General features: G+C 47.2%; 1 long non-coding RNA gene across 1 annotated transcript in view; it reads right to left on the reverse strand.

Moving 5' to 3' along the window:
* The window catches only part of LOC117802357, a 73,271-nt gene that overhangs the window by 28,129 nt on the left and 29,095 nt on the right, over window positions 1-16,047 (reverse strand). The window lies entirely within an intron of this gene.

Raw genomic sequence — 16,047 nt, forward strand, 5'->3', positions numbered from 1 at the left:
TTTATGTCATAGTGCCACTTGCAAGTATTTACAGATTTACAAATGCCATAAGCAAATGTTCTGGCGGCCGGCTAGGGTTCCAGTGATGTGGTAAATGAATCATGATGTGTCCTTCTTTGTGGAATATTAGGTGACTATTAAAGTGAAACTTACTCCGTAAAATTAAATGGAAGAATCAGGGCATATACCCATGGCTATTAAACACTTAGGATGATCATTATCATGCAGAATAAAATATGCATAAAAGAAAGACGTAAGAGATATTGCTGAATGCTAGAATGCAGAACTATAGTTTTTCCGCTCTGTTTTCTCCCTCTGTATTATTTCCACATTTTAAAAGGTAAGCTGAAGGGTGGGGGATTAAACCATCGACAAAATTATTTGCGTATCTTTTTTTCTTTTTATTTGAAGAGGTAGAGACAGCCAGCGAGAGAGGGAACACAAGCAGGGAGAGTGGGAGAGGAAGAAGCAGGCTCATAGCGCAGGAGCCTGATGTGGGGCTCCATCCCATAACGCCGGGATCACACCCTGAGCCGAAGGCAGACACTTAACGACTGCACCACCCAGGCGTCCCTATTTATGTATCTTTTACGTCCACTCTCTGGACAGGGACACTGCCATTGCAGTGATGGTCCCCGGTCTTTCAGTTCGAGCCACAGTCTCTAAAAAGGTGGGGCATAATGGGGTATAGAGGCCTGTCACATGAGTGCCTGCAGAGGAACACTACAGATCGACAGGGAGTCCCCAGGAAAGGGACACTGCTCGCTGCTGCCCAGCAGCACCTGAAAACACATTGTCCTTTAAGAGAAATGTCCAGCCTGACATCTCAAATTACTGCCCAGGGCCAGGGGGAGAGAGGAGAGAGATTCCACAGGGGTGGGGTGCCTCCTCCTGGATGTCTTCAGGACAGTTCCTTTGGCCGTGGAGGCTCTGTAAGGCCCTGGCCAGCAAGCACCATGGAAGCCCCGGGGCAGGCACTGAGCCAGCATGTGGGAGCTAGGAAACAAGATGACGTGAATTAAGGAGAAAAGAATGGCCATCACAACAAAATAGCTACTCTTTACTGAGTGCCTAAATGCATGTGCATATGGGGATACAGGAACTTTATCCTGTTTAACACTCATAAACCACCTTACCAGGGGAGAGGGTTATAGCCCCCATTTTGTGGGTGAGCAAACAGACACAGAGAGGTTTAGCAACTTCAGCAAGGTCACACAGACAGGATTCACATTCAGGTCTCGCTGATTCATCACTTTTTCAGGGATGCTCCCTGGCTCTCCATGGAAGGGATCTAATGCTGTTCATGCCCTCCCTGGTTCACCAGGTGTGGTAAAGCACTGGGTAATTGGAGATGTGATAGTAAATCGAGCAATGGCTTCTCAGGGATACAAACCACAAGTGCGGCTTCCATGTGCTGAAGTCAAGTTCATCTTAGCCTTCTTTGGGGTTGCCACAGTGCTCAGCCATGGAGAATGCCAGGATGCGCCGGAGGTGCTGAGACACTGACGCGTACGCCTGGCTCTACTGTGGCCTCACAGACCAGGTTATATAATAAAGGTTTTATATTTATATTTTATTAGGCAGTCATGTTGGTTACCTACATATTAATAAGGAAAAGTATGGTTAGGAGCCCTTCCTTCTTCATGGCTCCCTCTCACTCATCAGGTTTCAGCCTGGGGCACACATGTGTGCTTAAAGCATTAACCCCTTAAATGGGATAGTAATCCTAAACACACACACACACACACACACACACACACAGTCCTTCACACTATAGCAATTTGCTGAAAACGCGGACTAAATCATATTAACCTAATTGCTAGGTTGAAATAATGGTAATGATGATGATAGTAATAATAAAAGAATTGCTCTCAAATTATTCTGAGTGATGTTGCAATGTCAGCTGCCATACTCATTCCCCGAGAAGGAATTTGCATTTTCAGACTCAGTTCGTACCAGGCAATCAGCGCCCTGGGAAGATAAATGACAGTCCTTAATGAGGTGTTCCCTTGCCTAGAGTGAAATCTTCTTTCTGCAAAAGCAGGTGAGCACCAGTTTCCAGATAGGATTCAGGTCAAATGTCCAAATTTACAGACTTCCAGGGGGCAAATTAGAATATGAAATCTGCTAAACATCTTGGGCTCTGATTTCAAGTGGTTTGCTTTGGGGTGGCATTGCACGTTAGCTGTGAGGGCCATTCCCCGGTAGGGATGGGGCTCTCTGGCTCTCTCTGGCATGGAAAGGGTGGGAGCTTTTGTGGAACACCTCTGGAAACCAGCGTGGGGGTCTTCCCTCCCACCGTGGCAGGCGGGCCACAGTCTGAAATGCCCCAGCTAATTAAAGACATAGGGTAGAGACGAAGGTCCTAAGGGGTTCTCTAAAAAGACTTATGGAGCACCCATTGAGTGTGGTTCTGCCTTGGGGAAGATGGTCAGGATACAGCCCTTGCTGTCTAGAGTTTATAGCGAGTAAAGGAGAAACATCTACACAGATAAATAGTGCTCTAAAAAAGAAATGCTTTGGGAGCCAAGGGTAAGCTGAGTCAGTGACAACTGACAATGATCATTGAACTGGGTCTTCAAGTCTAAAAAAGAATTCACCAGATGAGGTTAGAGGTGGGGAGGCCAGTTGGAGGGTAAGCAGGGGAAGAAGAGCATTCCTGACAGAGACAAAAAACATAAGCAAAAGCGGGAAGGAATAAAAAGTATTGACAAGTAATCCTGTCCAGCATGATGGCACCTCTTCTTCTGTCCACCTGCCCTAGTTTCCAGGGCACCCATCTGCTGCCTTAAGCCCATTCTCTTAAAGTGCCCCTGTGCTATGAAGAGGTCCTTGGGGCAGTAACCATATTTATGTTGCTCTGCGCTGTATCACATTTTGTCATCATTCAGTTATAAAATCTTTTATAATTCCATGAGTCTTCTTTCTTTGACCCATTAATTATTTAGAAGTATATTTAGAAATTTTCTTAACACATGACTTTTGTGTGGAAATGGTTCCATTATTGACTCACAGCTTCATCGCTCTGACATCAGAGAATGTGACCTGTATAACATCAGTTCTTTAGTGCCTTTGGGTATTTCCTTTGTGGCTAGGGTATATGACTGATTCCTGTAAGTATGTGGTTGAAAAGCTATGAGAGGCAAGGGTCCATAATTAACTGGTCAAATCTTCTATATCCTTCACAATTTTTTTGTCTGTTTGAACACCTTCTGGGAGAAGTGATTACAATCTGCCACTATGATTGCGGCTGGTCCATATCTGTCTATAATGATGCAGGGTTTGCTTTATGGACTTTGAGGCTATACTGTAATATGCATATAGGTTCAGGAGAGTTCTATTTCCTGGTGAACTGTTCCCTTTGTCAAGAATTTCTTTACTGCCAAGTTTCTGTCTTAAGGCCTATTTTGTTTCAAATTAATATTGCTAAGTTAGCTTTTAGTGAATACTTACCTGGTATATTTTATTCTAATTTTCTGCTTTCAACTTTTTTGTGTCTTTGGTTTTAGATGTGTCTTTTGTGAATAGCTTTTAGCTGGATTCCAAGGCCTAGACAAGTGCCTAGAACATAGTAGGTACTCAGTAATTATTTCTGGAATGAGTTAATGAATGGAAAAAATTAAATCCAATGTGAAAATGTGTCCTTTAGCAGATGTGTTTCATCTGTTTATATCTGTCATGATCACTGACATATTTGCCTTATACCCCTTTGTTTTCTAATTAAATGTATCTTTCTTTCTCTTTTTCTCTGCTTTATTGCCTTAGATTGGCCAAATATGCTTTATTTCCTTCTCTTCTAGCCTGAAAGTGATTTCTTTTCTTTGCTTCAATAAGGGCATAATCACTTTCACCATGCTTTTAGATCTGCATAAAGTCTTGTCAATTCAATATGAATATCCCCTTTTACAGAGAGAACAATTGAGATGCAGAGTTAAGCAACCTAAGGCCCAAACGCCAGCGACTAGCAGGTCTGAGATAAGAATCTGCCCTGCGTGATCTGGAGGTTAGGCACTCCCCACTGCAGGCCACGCTGCCGATAGAGGCCAACTGCAGATTGCTGAGGGACAGTTATCACAGTGTTTCTTAGTCCTCCAGCCATACTCTGGTCAGCAGACTTCGTTATCTCTGTGTCCTACTGATAATTCAGAAATGGAAATGAATGAACACAGGCCCGGGGCCAAGTTCTGAGCAAGAGAAAGTCAAAAGCTGAGAAGTAAACAGAGCTCTTAAGACTCCAAAATGAAATTTTCTCCAAGCTGGATGACTGTCAATTTTTTTTTTTTAATGATATCTTAGATCTGACTCCTTAATTATTTGGGGGGATGCCTTCTCTTTTCCCAGCAGATAGTCGTCCACAGCCAGAGCCCTTTATGGAGCAGTAACTGTAGTTCTTGCCTCTGTCTCTACACACTACTCTCCAAATACTTGTTCTTTCTTCAGACAGGTCGCTCCACTTTGATGCCCCCTTCTGAGGATGGGGATCAGTGAGAGGCAGAGACATATGGCCACACAGTGGCCTTTGTAGGAAGGGAAGGACAGAAGCTTCTGAGGCAGTACTAACCCGCAGGAGGCTCTGATGAGGTCACCCATGGAGGGGCAGGTGCTATGAGTAGCATTACCCACAATCCCTCTGGCTTCCAGAGTCCCTATTGCAGTACACAATGCCCAGTGGAATGATAATCCTAGTGTTAAATGTCCCGCTGGTTTTGCAGGGGTGCAGGTGCATCTTTGTCTGAAAGAGTGGCATTCCTTTTCAGGATGCGGGTAGGAAAGAATGTGACCGAATTCCTGAGATACCACTAAGGGACCTCGGCCATGCCCAGGAACTACACCAGCATGGGTGTTTCCCGGCAAGTGCAGTCCCGGGCTGGCCACAGGGCCTTACCGGTCCTGCTCAGGTTTTCATCTTTACGTGGAGCCACATGAAGGAGACTGGCTCTTGAGAGGCATTTTTCAAAGCGCATGAGCTGAATCAGAATCACCTGGTTGGGGGAGGGGCAGAGGTATGCTTCCTGAAGTGCTAATTTAGGGCTCTACCCTAGACTTATGCAATCAGAATTCTATTGGGGGGGTCCCAGGAATCCCCGTTTTTAATAAGTGGCCCCGGTGATTTTGGTACTGTTCTGCAAGGGCGTCTGCAGGTGCCTGAAACTTCCTGCGGGGTAGCCGAGCCGGCGTGAGGAGGCACACGGGAAGCCACCAGGAGTCCTGAGACCCAGCTTTCCCTTTGACTTTGCTGTGTGACCTTGAGTAAGTCACTTCACCACCCTGGACTTCTTTTCCTCATCTGCTGAATAAGCTCCCAGAGCTTCTTAATGGCGGAACCAGGCCAGCACCACAGACTCAGGTCCTCATTTTGACACCTGAGTTTAAAGTGAGAGCAGGACTTCCGAAAGGAGATAGTAATTAGAGCAAATTTCATTGTGCACACTGTGTGCCAGGCTCTGGTGTACAGATCAAGGTAGATGAGCTCATCTTCTCTCCACCATAGCCCTATGAATTTGGTACTTTCCTATTCCCATTTTACAGATTAGGGAATGGAGGCAAAGAAAAGTTCAAAGAAAGGTTAAGGTCTCATAGGTGGTAAGAAGTGGAACTGGATTCCAAACTCCGACTCCAGAGCCCTTGTTCTTAACAACAAAGATACACTATCTCTCAGCCATAAATGTCCGACTGGCAATCGGAAATAGCGGACACAGCTAAGAGGTTTGATCATCTGGCAAATGCGGCAGTTCCCTAAATAGAGGTGATAGGTGGAAAGCCAGAGGAGCGTGGAAGGAGCAGAGAGCTGGAGGCTGATAAACACCTGCTGACCTAACCAAGCCAAGGTAACACAGTCCTACCCCCTCCTAGAGGATTGTTCATGGGACGGAGTACTCCGCCCTGCCTGCCCAGATCCCTCTGGGGATAATGGCTCTAGCCCTACCCTTTCCTTTGTAGAGATCTGAGGGCAGAAGATAGGTCCCTGCTTTTTCCTAAGCTTTGAAGATCCCTTCAGGAAGTGAAACACTGACCACCATGAAACCAGACTCCCTTCACCGGAGGAGACATGTCCGGCAGATGACACCAGCACCTAATTTGGCCTCAGGCGGAGACTGGGCCAGAATTTGATGGTGGAAGCAGCAAGCTTGCTCAGAAGATGCGGCTAGAGTGAGCACCATCTCCTGCTCCTAGATGAGTGAGGGGTTAGATTTCCCAGGGAAGGGAAGGACCTCTCTCTTCTCAGTGTGCTCTCCCTGGGAAGGGGGGCTGTATTCCCTTTGCTGCCCCAGTGTCAACTCTCACCTTCATGGTAAAGACTCTCCAATGTGTACATCTAGTCTGGGCCTTTCTGTGGAGCCCCAGACTGTTCGATCCAACAGCCTCCTGGACATCTCCCTGTAGAGGTCCTACTGGTGACATACACTCCACATGTCTCCAACCAAATTCAGGCTGTTTGTCCTGACCCCTGCCATCTTTTGCTCTTCTCTTGGTTAATGGAACCAGCTCACCAACTTCTACAGTGTTTCCCATCACCTACAGGTGAAGCCCAGACTCCTGGCTCAGAAGCCGGGGAACTTTGGGAGGCAGGCCCGCTTACCTGCCCAGCCCCAGGCCCAGTCTTTGCATTCCAGACACACCCGTGCTCTTTACTACCTGTGTGTCTTTCCTCTGCCTAGTTTCCTCTGCCTTGTTTTTGTTAGAATGCCTTTTCTTGGTCTGGCAGTCCAATTGCACTTTCTTCCTTTAAGACCTGGCTCAACTACTTTGAGAAGTCTCTCAAGGTTACAACAACTCCTCCCCAGGAGAGTTCCTTTCCTCCTTGGAGTTCCCACAGCCCTTGTTGTGCACCACTAGCACACGTTTGTCACTTCGCATTGTTAATATCTGTGCACACGTCCTGCCCTCTGGACACCAAGCGTCTGAGCTTCTCTACGGAGAGGGCTATCTGTCACAGACATACATACTCAACTGCGTTCTCCATGTTGGATGAGTGCTCAGATGTGGCTGAATAAATGAATACATGATTCAATAACTAGGTCAGAATTCCTGGGAAAATGGACCTGTCGAACCTCAAAATTTTATCCAAAGCGTAAAATGGTCATAAAAGAAAGGACAGATGCCTAGAGGGGCCACCCAGGGGTCGTACAGCCCAAGACTCTCAACGTGTGATTCTCAACGTTGGCCATGTGTGTGACCTCTGGGCATCCTTGGCCCACCCTTCTGTGCCTACCTCCTCTCCTGCTGTGCCCGATCCTGCAACAGTTCACCACCTTCTTGTCTGTGAGCCCAGTACACTCCCTTTGTTCTGGTCTCCCTGGAAACCATCCCTCCCCCGCTGCTTCTTCTAAGGAGCCTCGCCTGAGGAACTGGGATGGGGAACACAATGTGAGCTTTCCCAGAGCTCCAAATTCCAGCAACCTCTCCTTCCTGGCATTTCAGATTAACTGGCAGAGTGAGGATGGAGAAGCACAGGAGAGGCCAGGCGTTCCTCTTGGTGCCGCTGAGCAGCGGGTCCCGAAACTCATTAGGATCACCTGGGCCACGTGTTAGCAGTACAGCTCCTGGGCTCTATCCAGGAAGTGCGGAAGCAGATCTAGGTCCGGGGGCCACGAGCTCTGTTTTCAACAAGCGCTTTGGCTCGTTTTAAAAAACATCATCAGACAAGTTAGGGAAACACTGTGTTACAGTTTAGATGCCAAACAAATTAAATCAGCTTCTGTGAGGCTCATTTTGTGAGAGTGCCATGTAATAATCATCTTCGCAGTGAAAATTTATTGGGCACTTACTATGTGCTTGGCACAACTTGAAGCCATTGATATATATTAACTCATTTGTTCTCTATTATAACCCCATAAGGTAGGTACTACTAGTAACTACTAACAGATGAGGCACGGAGAAGTGAAGTTACTTTACCCAAGGTCACCGGCTAGGAATTAGAGCACTAGGATTAAAATCCAGTCGGTCTGGACCCCGAGTTTCTGCTCTTAACCAACGACACACAGAAGATTAGCATTAGTAGAGGGGGCACATGCCGCTGCGTGCCGTAGACACTGAGTAAATTTCCACTGAAAGGAGGAACTAGGAACAGGCGTAATGAGAATGTTTGATTTACTGGCCCCTTTCACTTGGAGATGGCCAGTTCTCTGCCATCAGTCACCTGTTCACTCCTACAACACCCTGGGGCTGCAGCTCCAAGGTCAGCAGTGCTCTTTTGGTTCTGCGGTTGCAGAAATGAGGCCAAGAAGGGTCACAGTCAGGCTTCAGTGGGGACACCCACCTCCTTCCCACTGAGGGCTGGGGCAGTCTACACACAGGGTTTCCTTTTCACAGCTACACCATGGACTTCAGGCTCCAGGGATCTAGTGCAGTAAATCATTTATGGGAATACGTAAATTGGGTAACAGTAGTGATAATCAACCTAGGATGACTATCTGGGATGACAGCTGAAAGCTGCTTCTGCTGCCATAATATCTCCCTCTCAGGGGCTTCAGTGGATCGCATTGGATTAGTTGGACTGCACTGCTCTGGGGCCTCAGGTCAGTGCGCTTGTCCATCTCATCTCATGTTCCCAGGTGAATCCAGATGGATTCCAGGACATGTTCTAGTTGCTGCTGGCTGGAGAGAATTGCCCACTCCCTAAGAAAGCATCAAGGACTTGGGGTAGGGGAAGCTGACCTCACAAAGGCCCCGAACACCATGGGGTAGAGTTTTGAGGGACTGCAGGCACTGGTGTTCCTTCTCTGGGTCACTGAGAGGTGAGGGGTGGGGAGGATGCTGGGGGTAGATCAGCTCTCCAGTTGTGTTGGCACCGGCTGGGCTCCAGACGCCAGCCTCCCTTGAGCTGTGCACCTGGGCCGCTCTAGCCATGGGCATGAAGAAGGATAGGAGTCTCTCCTCATTCTCCTGAGAACTCTGAGGCAGTGAGGGGGAAGGCAGTCTCACCAGCAAGGGCTCCCCTACCTCTGTACACCCCACAATTCTACCCCATGGGTGCCTTCTTCTGTGGTGTGACTGAAAAGAATCCTTAGAAGCCCATCACACCTTGGCTCTGTGCTTCATTCACCCACCATTATGACCATAGAATCATCCCCTAAAAGGTCCCTTCTCAATACAACTTTGGGATCTGAGAGTAACCAGGCAAGCCCTTGGTGGGGATGGACCCAGGAGTATGTCTCAGTCCTCTGTTAGGTAGCTGGAAGGGAGCAGATGAAGGAGCTCAGAGAAGGAGACCAGGAGAGGGCAGTTTCAAGGACAGAGGAGGGGAGGCAAAGGAAAAAGAAGTAACGAAATAATCAGAATTTCACAACGGTGTCCCCATGCCGCCCCAATCTTTCTGTCAGGTTTACTATCTTGGCTACATATTGGAATCAAGGGGGACACTTCCCAACGGACCCATGACTGTCCTCTTCCACCACTCTGACTTCAGTGGCACCAGGATTTCTTATGGCTTCCTGGGTGGTTCAGACATAAGCCAGGGTTGAGCCCCACCGCCTTGAGAGTGGTTGCAGGCCTCCCAGCCGGGGTTGCTGCCCCATTCACTTCTATGCTCGCAGCTTCAGTCTGTGGAAAAAGCAATTTCTTTAGCTCTTTCACTAATGGCTGAGCTAAAAACAGCTCCACAGGGAGAACTGACATCCCTAAAGTTCTGTGAGGCTAACCTGTAAGCTCATGAGGGCGGGGACCACAGCTGACTTGTTTTCCTGGGAACTCAGCTCTTTGTAACAGTGACTGTTCGGCCTCAGTGTTAAAACAGCTACTCATTTTCCCGAAATCCTTTGAGTTGGGAAAGCTCATTGCTACAAGTGACCCTTCGCTTGCTCAACAGTACAATGGGTTTAACAACAATGAAGTTTACCTCAAGGTACTGGAAAGATCAGGTGGAGCTGGTGCGTGAAAGAGAGCTGGAAAGTCTGATTCAAACGCTCATGTAGCATGGCCCCCTCGCTCTGACGCCCGGGCTCCTAGGCATCCTTTAAAGCCTAGTTCAAACGTCATCCCTCTGTGAGTTCTTCAGAAGGAGACTTCTGTGCTGCACGCATGACTCCCGCTCTATGGTCAACACGTCAGCCAGCGGCTCCGAAGTCCTTCCTCTGCCAGGCACTGTGCCAAAGCTTTCCCGTGTCGATCAGATACCTACTCATCTACCGCATGAGAATCTGAGGGCCTTGAGGGTGGAGGCTTAAAGATAAATCAGTATATTCCCTACAATGCCCAGAAGACTTCGCTTCTGGCAACTTCTTCCTGCAACTAAGAGGATGTCAGTGCTTGTGTTTCTGAGTCTTGAATAACTATTGGGGATTTATAGAAAAATGGGATTTTGGAGTTGGGAGAATAAGAGTGAGCAAAAGGCATGGTGAGTGGGAGCAGATGGCTTTACAATGTCAAGGGATGGAGGGAAAGTCACCTGGTCCCACAAGGGACTTGGAGTTGGAGAGTCAGGCTGTCTGGGATGAGGCCATTGCAGGTGGATGGCCAGGGCCATATAGCCCCGTGAACTGGGGAGAAGACAGAAGAAGATCCACTCCAGCATGGCAGGATGGTTACATAAACACAACCCCAAACTGAATCCATCTGAAGATTCAGAGTTTTTCTGCATCCTTGAGATCCCAAAGGGACCCAGTGGAGTGAGACAGTATCTCAGAGCCACGAAACAGAAGGGCATAAACCTAGATTAGAAGGTGGCTAAAGAGAACAGGGAGTATCTTATTGTGTAGGGCAGCAACAGTAGGGGTTAACCCATTACAAGCCTTTCATGAGCACTTCAGAGAAGGGAGCGGCTTTCCAGTGAAACCAGTGTGATTCTGATCCCTAAATTGACAAAGACAGTATTTCCAAGTGCATGCCTCATACATGAACTCTGCAAGATGTTAATACGAATTATGTCAAATAGGGACGCCATGGCCAATCATTCTGAGAATGTGAGATTATACAAATTTAAGCACAGGTTTCTCTTTTTCTTTTTTTTTTTAAACTCTAGTTTGTCTCAGAATCTCTAAAATGTGAATGTACCTTGTGAACCTTCAAGGGGGATATGTATTTTCCTAACCAATTTCAACACAGAACTTCCCTCACTCTTCCTCCCCTCTCCTTTTTCCTCCTTCTCTTCCTTTCCCTTTTCTGGTAGAACTTATAGCAAGGGTGCTCCATAGAACACACTTTGGATCGTGTTGCTATAAACTCACCTTGCTGTGTATATAGCAGTTGTAAAAATCCTAAATAGAACATGAAAGAATCAACTTCAATACTACCTTTAAAAATTTCACCAAGAAAAGGTAGATTTGATTTTAGAAATGTAAAGACATTTTAATATTAGGAAATTATGAAGGTAATTCCTAACAGCAAGAGGTAAAATAACAAAAAATATGATAACCTCAACAGATAACGAAAATGTAGCAGTATCCATTATGAATTCAATATCCATTCTTGACTTCAAAGTCTAAAAACTAAGATTAGGAAAATATCTCCTTTATGGGATAAAAATAATCCAGAGTAAACAAAGACAAGATCACTGGTTTCACTGCTATTGTTTAACATGGTTCTTGAAGTTATGCAGTCATTCACAAAACAAAATTATACATATAAAGGAGAAGATAAAATTATCATTATTTGCAGATGGTCTAATTATCTTCCTAGGAAAAAGATGGAATCAACCGAAAACGTATTCAAATTATTGAGAGAGTAAGATAAGAGCTAGTTGCAGGATATATTTTCCAAGTCAATAATTCAAAGTAGGAGCATTTAGAGAAAAAAAGATCCAATTCCCAATTTAAGAAAGAAAATGAAATAAAAACCTCAACCAGAAAGTATAGGACCCATTTGAAGGAAATCTTTTTACTTGATTGGAAGATATTAAGGAAGCTCTGACTAAATAGGTAGCCATCCAATATTTCTGGGTGGACGCTGGAACATTGCAAAGATGCCAATTTTTCCCAATTAATTTGTAATGAACGTGCAATCCTGCAAAGTGTTGGTTTTAGTTGTTTATCACAATGAATCTAAAATTCATCAGGAAAAAGAAACAGTGGAAAATAATTTTTTAAATCCTCAGAAAAAGAGGAAGGATTTGACCCATCAGACATTAACGGCTATTATAAAACCATGACAATGCAAGCACTGTGGTATGGGGGACTGGCAGGCATAGCAACGAAACCACACAGCCTTCAAGGACCCCCTGAAATGTGTATATATGATACCCACATATATGTGACTACACATACACACTAAGGCAAAGAACTGGAAAGAAATACATTAAAGAGTTAATGGAGCTTTCTCAGAGTGGTGGGATTGTGGCTTTTTACCTCTTTGTATTTTCTGTACTTTTCAGATTTTCTATGCTGGGCATGTGTTAATTATCTAATTACAGACACATGAATTGTGTGTGTGCACACCAGCGCGTGTGTGTGCAGGCACTTAAATGATGTGCTCATTTTAATACGGCACTCCCCGGGGCAAGAGTACCCATTTGCTGCCATGCCGATCTCTGCCTTCTCTGCTGTGAGCTGCTGTGGGTAAAAGAGGGGGTGGTAATGAGGCCCAGGGGTGGAGGTGGAGGTGAGGATGAGGGGCCTCTGGGGGAGAAAAGTGTGCAGAGCAGAGAGGCATGGTGGTGTACGAGCGTTGCCAGCTTCACAGTTTTGCCCTAAGCTGGGAATTATGAAGCCAGAACACAACAGAAAGTTGAAAGTTATTTTCCTTGGCAAAGGAGCTTTGCTCTGAGGTTGTAACATTGCCCTGAGGTTAAGTGATAGCGAGTGGAGAATGAGGGAGAGATTGCCAGCTTGGAGCTGCAAAATGTGCACCCTGTGATTTCAATAAAACCCCAGATTGGCGAGAGTTAGGGGAATGTTTGTAGAAGCTGGCCCTGAGCCTGGGGTGGGAACAGGAGTTGCTGGTGACCCCCGTGGGCTGCTGCAGCTCCCTGTCTATGGAACTGCCCAGGATGGGGAGGGAGAGACCCTATGGCTTGTTACCATGCCAACTGCTCAGAGGCCTCACCCCTCCATCTGCCAGGCAGTGGTCAACTGTGCTGAGGGACAGGGCGCTGTGGGGGCAGGTGGACCTGCATTCAGGTCCTGCCCTCTCCGTTTTTCAGAGTGACCTTGTGCAAGTCACTTAACTTTTGCTGCCTGCAGTGTCTTCCTCTGTGGAACGGAAATAGCAACACCTATTTCCCTTCAGCAACTCATCTTGCCCCCCATGGGGACTTTCCGAAACAACAGTTAGGAATTCAAGTCTGGATCAGAGGAAAAGGAAGAAGAAAAAGGAAAAGCCTAAGTCGTATTTGAGCAATAGTTCCCTCAGTGAAACCCAAACAGCCTTTGTTTGGGTTTGTTTGCTAAATTCTATAATTTCTGGAATGGCAGCCCTGGAGGGGGTGGCCAGGCAGTCATCTGAGAGTGGGGGAGGGTAGAAAGGAAACCCTAGGGACCCTGCCACAGGATCAGAGGACACAGGGCTTCGCTGTCCTTTGGTTAGAGAATCACGTTGAGAAGCCGAAGAGGTCTCAGTTTAGCAGGGAGAGACCAGAAGGTCAGTACCCGGCACCCGATATCATGCAGTGACTTATCAGTAGATTCTCAAATAAGGACCCAGCATAGGGAGAGTTCCCTGTCCCGCCCTGACTTTGAACTGGTCTGGAAAATGAAAGGTGCTAACCTCCCAACGGGGCTTCCTACTTCCTTCTCTTGGTTGCTTGGGGGCTATTATCATAAGTGCTACAAAAAATGCAAGAGAACTGTGAATCTTCCTTGGTTTTCATTTTCGTTTAAAACACAATTTCAGGGAAACACCTAAGTCAAGATGGCTTTGAGGGAAGATCCTTTCAGGGATTATCTGTTCTCTGAATGTCGAGTAAAGAAAGACTAGAAAGAAAAGAAAACCCAAAAGACACAGGAACACTTAGGTGCAAGATGAAAGCCCCAGTGTACAATAAACAGTATAAGCCCCAAACCTGCAAGAAGGGATAGATGAGGCTGGGGCTGCATGGCTCTGGGTCTGAGAGCAGGCAGGGACCACCGGCCAGTTTGGCTCCTCGACATAATGGGGAGTTAAAGTGCCCCAGGTTGGGGGGAGACACAGAGCCAGTGCTCTGTGTGGGACAGAGAAGGGCAGGGCTCCCCTACCTAAGCAAAGAGACGGAAGGAAGGTAGTGCCTGCTGCCCAGACCTCCACTCCCCTGGAGCTGCATTCTGGGGGAGGCCAAGCACGCAGGCCAGGCTGTGGAGCCAGGTTCTGGGCAATGCCGGTCCCGACTCTGATCAGATCGGTCACCTTACTAGTCAGCCCCAACGTCAGACTTGGTTCTGAACTGGAGCTGCTGGTGTCAGAGTGGGAGGCAACCTGACAACTAGAGAGGGAGGGACAGATGAGCCCAGAGGGAGGAAAAAATGCACCATGACAAACGGCAGGCTCCAGCCCTGGTTGCACCTGTCAACCAAAATTCCCTACCAGGAGGCAAAGGGATGCCAGGAAAGACGGTCCACAAAACTGACAGCCAGGAGAAGGCTTTCCAAGAGATACAAGGAGAAAAAACCGTGAAAAGGCAAGGTATTTGTAAAGAGCAGGCAGATAGGAGGTAGGACCAAATGAGTATGAAGAAAAGCCAGGTGTAGATCCTGTTAATGAAAATACAGGCAAGGATAAATCCAATGTCAGGACCAAGCTGGACTGTGGACCATGGAGGAGGAAAGAGTCAATGCTGGGAGAGAACTGGGAATCTCACCCCTGAGTATGCACAGACAACTTTATGCACCGAGGAGCGGGAATCGGAGGCTGGACCAAGAGACCCTACTGCGTATAATCGGAGAGGAGATCCAGAAGATGAGATGGAGGGAATGGAGGAGAATTATGTCTCGTTTAACACTCACAGCTACCTTCTGGGGCAGATGTGGTCATTCTTGTTTTCCAATGAGGAATCTGGGAGACCGGGCTGGGCAGGCTTGCCTGAGGTCTCATGGTCACGAGTGGTGGAGTGGAGTCTCCATCTCAGGCCAGAATCTCCAAGTCAGGGCAATGTGACCAGCTCTCTCCTGTGCCCAGGACTTTGCAGCTTTTAGCAGAGAACATCCCGTGTGTTAGGGAAGCCTTTGGTCCCTGGCAAACTGGGACAGTCAGTCGCCCTGGGTCCAGTGCATGGACTTTGAAATTTGACCGACTCAGTCTGAACTCCATTTCTACCTTCCCTGTGTGTCCCTAGACAACTTATTTAACCATTCTAAACTTTTTTTTTATATGCAAAATGGTAATAACAGAGCCAGTGTGCACACTAAATGGGGATTCATTTAAATCTCTTAGTCTATATCTGACCCCTGGCATGTACCCAATAAATGTCACCTGTTGTCATTAATGTCCTTATTACCCAATGTGTGCGTTTCTCACTATGAGGCCCCACCTGTGTAGAGTAGGGCCAGCTCCCAGAGGCCTTGAGTGCCGGGATTAGGGTATGGATGCCATGCTTTAGGCCAGTAGTTCCCAAACCTCACTGCCCATCAGAATTGGCAGGGAGCTTTGTTTAAAACCTACCTTCCCAGCACACATCCCTCTAAAATTCTGATTCAGCTTGTCTGGAGAAGGGTCTGCTAGTCTGCAATAGGAAGTCTCTGAAAATTGTTTATATACCACAGAAACCTTAGAAAACATCATAATGAGTGTGTTGGGCAGTTTTGCTGCATATGAATGTTTTGAGTTGTGGCCAGCTTTGGCTGCCATCAGAAAGACAATGTTAACTCAAGGTGAAGCCCTCTCCTAGCCGGGAGCCCATTGTTTGCCACCCCCCCCCACCCCGACAGGCTTGAGTGTGCAGGAGGGCTAAACCATGAAACCCCTCATGGTGACCCCCAAAGATGGCTCCTGTGCCCAGGGCAAGGGCAGGTCTCGTTTCCCCTGTCTGAGGGCCCATGCTTCCCAGACCGCACTCCTGGCGGCTGTCCCAGGCGCCCACCTCTGCTGAGGAAGGCATTCCTTCCCCGTGACCTCATCAGGAACTGTCCCCTCCTCAGGCCAGAAATTGTTCACCACAAATTCCTCATCAACAGCCGCCCTTCTGGCAAACTGAGGGTGGGCAAG

This window comes from Ailuropoda melanoleuca, chromosome 5 (genome assembly GCF_002007445.2).
Source record: "Ailuropoda melanoleuca isolate Jingjing chromosome 5, ASM200744v2, whole genome shotgun sequence".
NCBI lineage: Eukaryota > Metazoa > Chordata > Mammalia > Carnivora > Ursidae > Ailuropoda > Ailuropoda melanoleuca.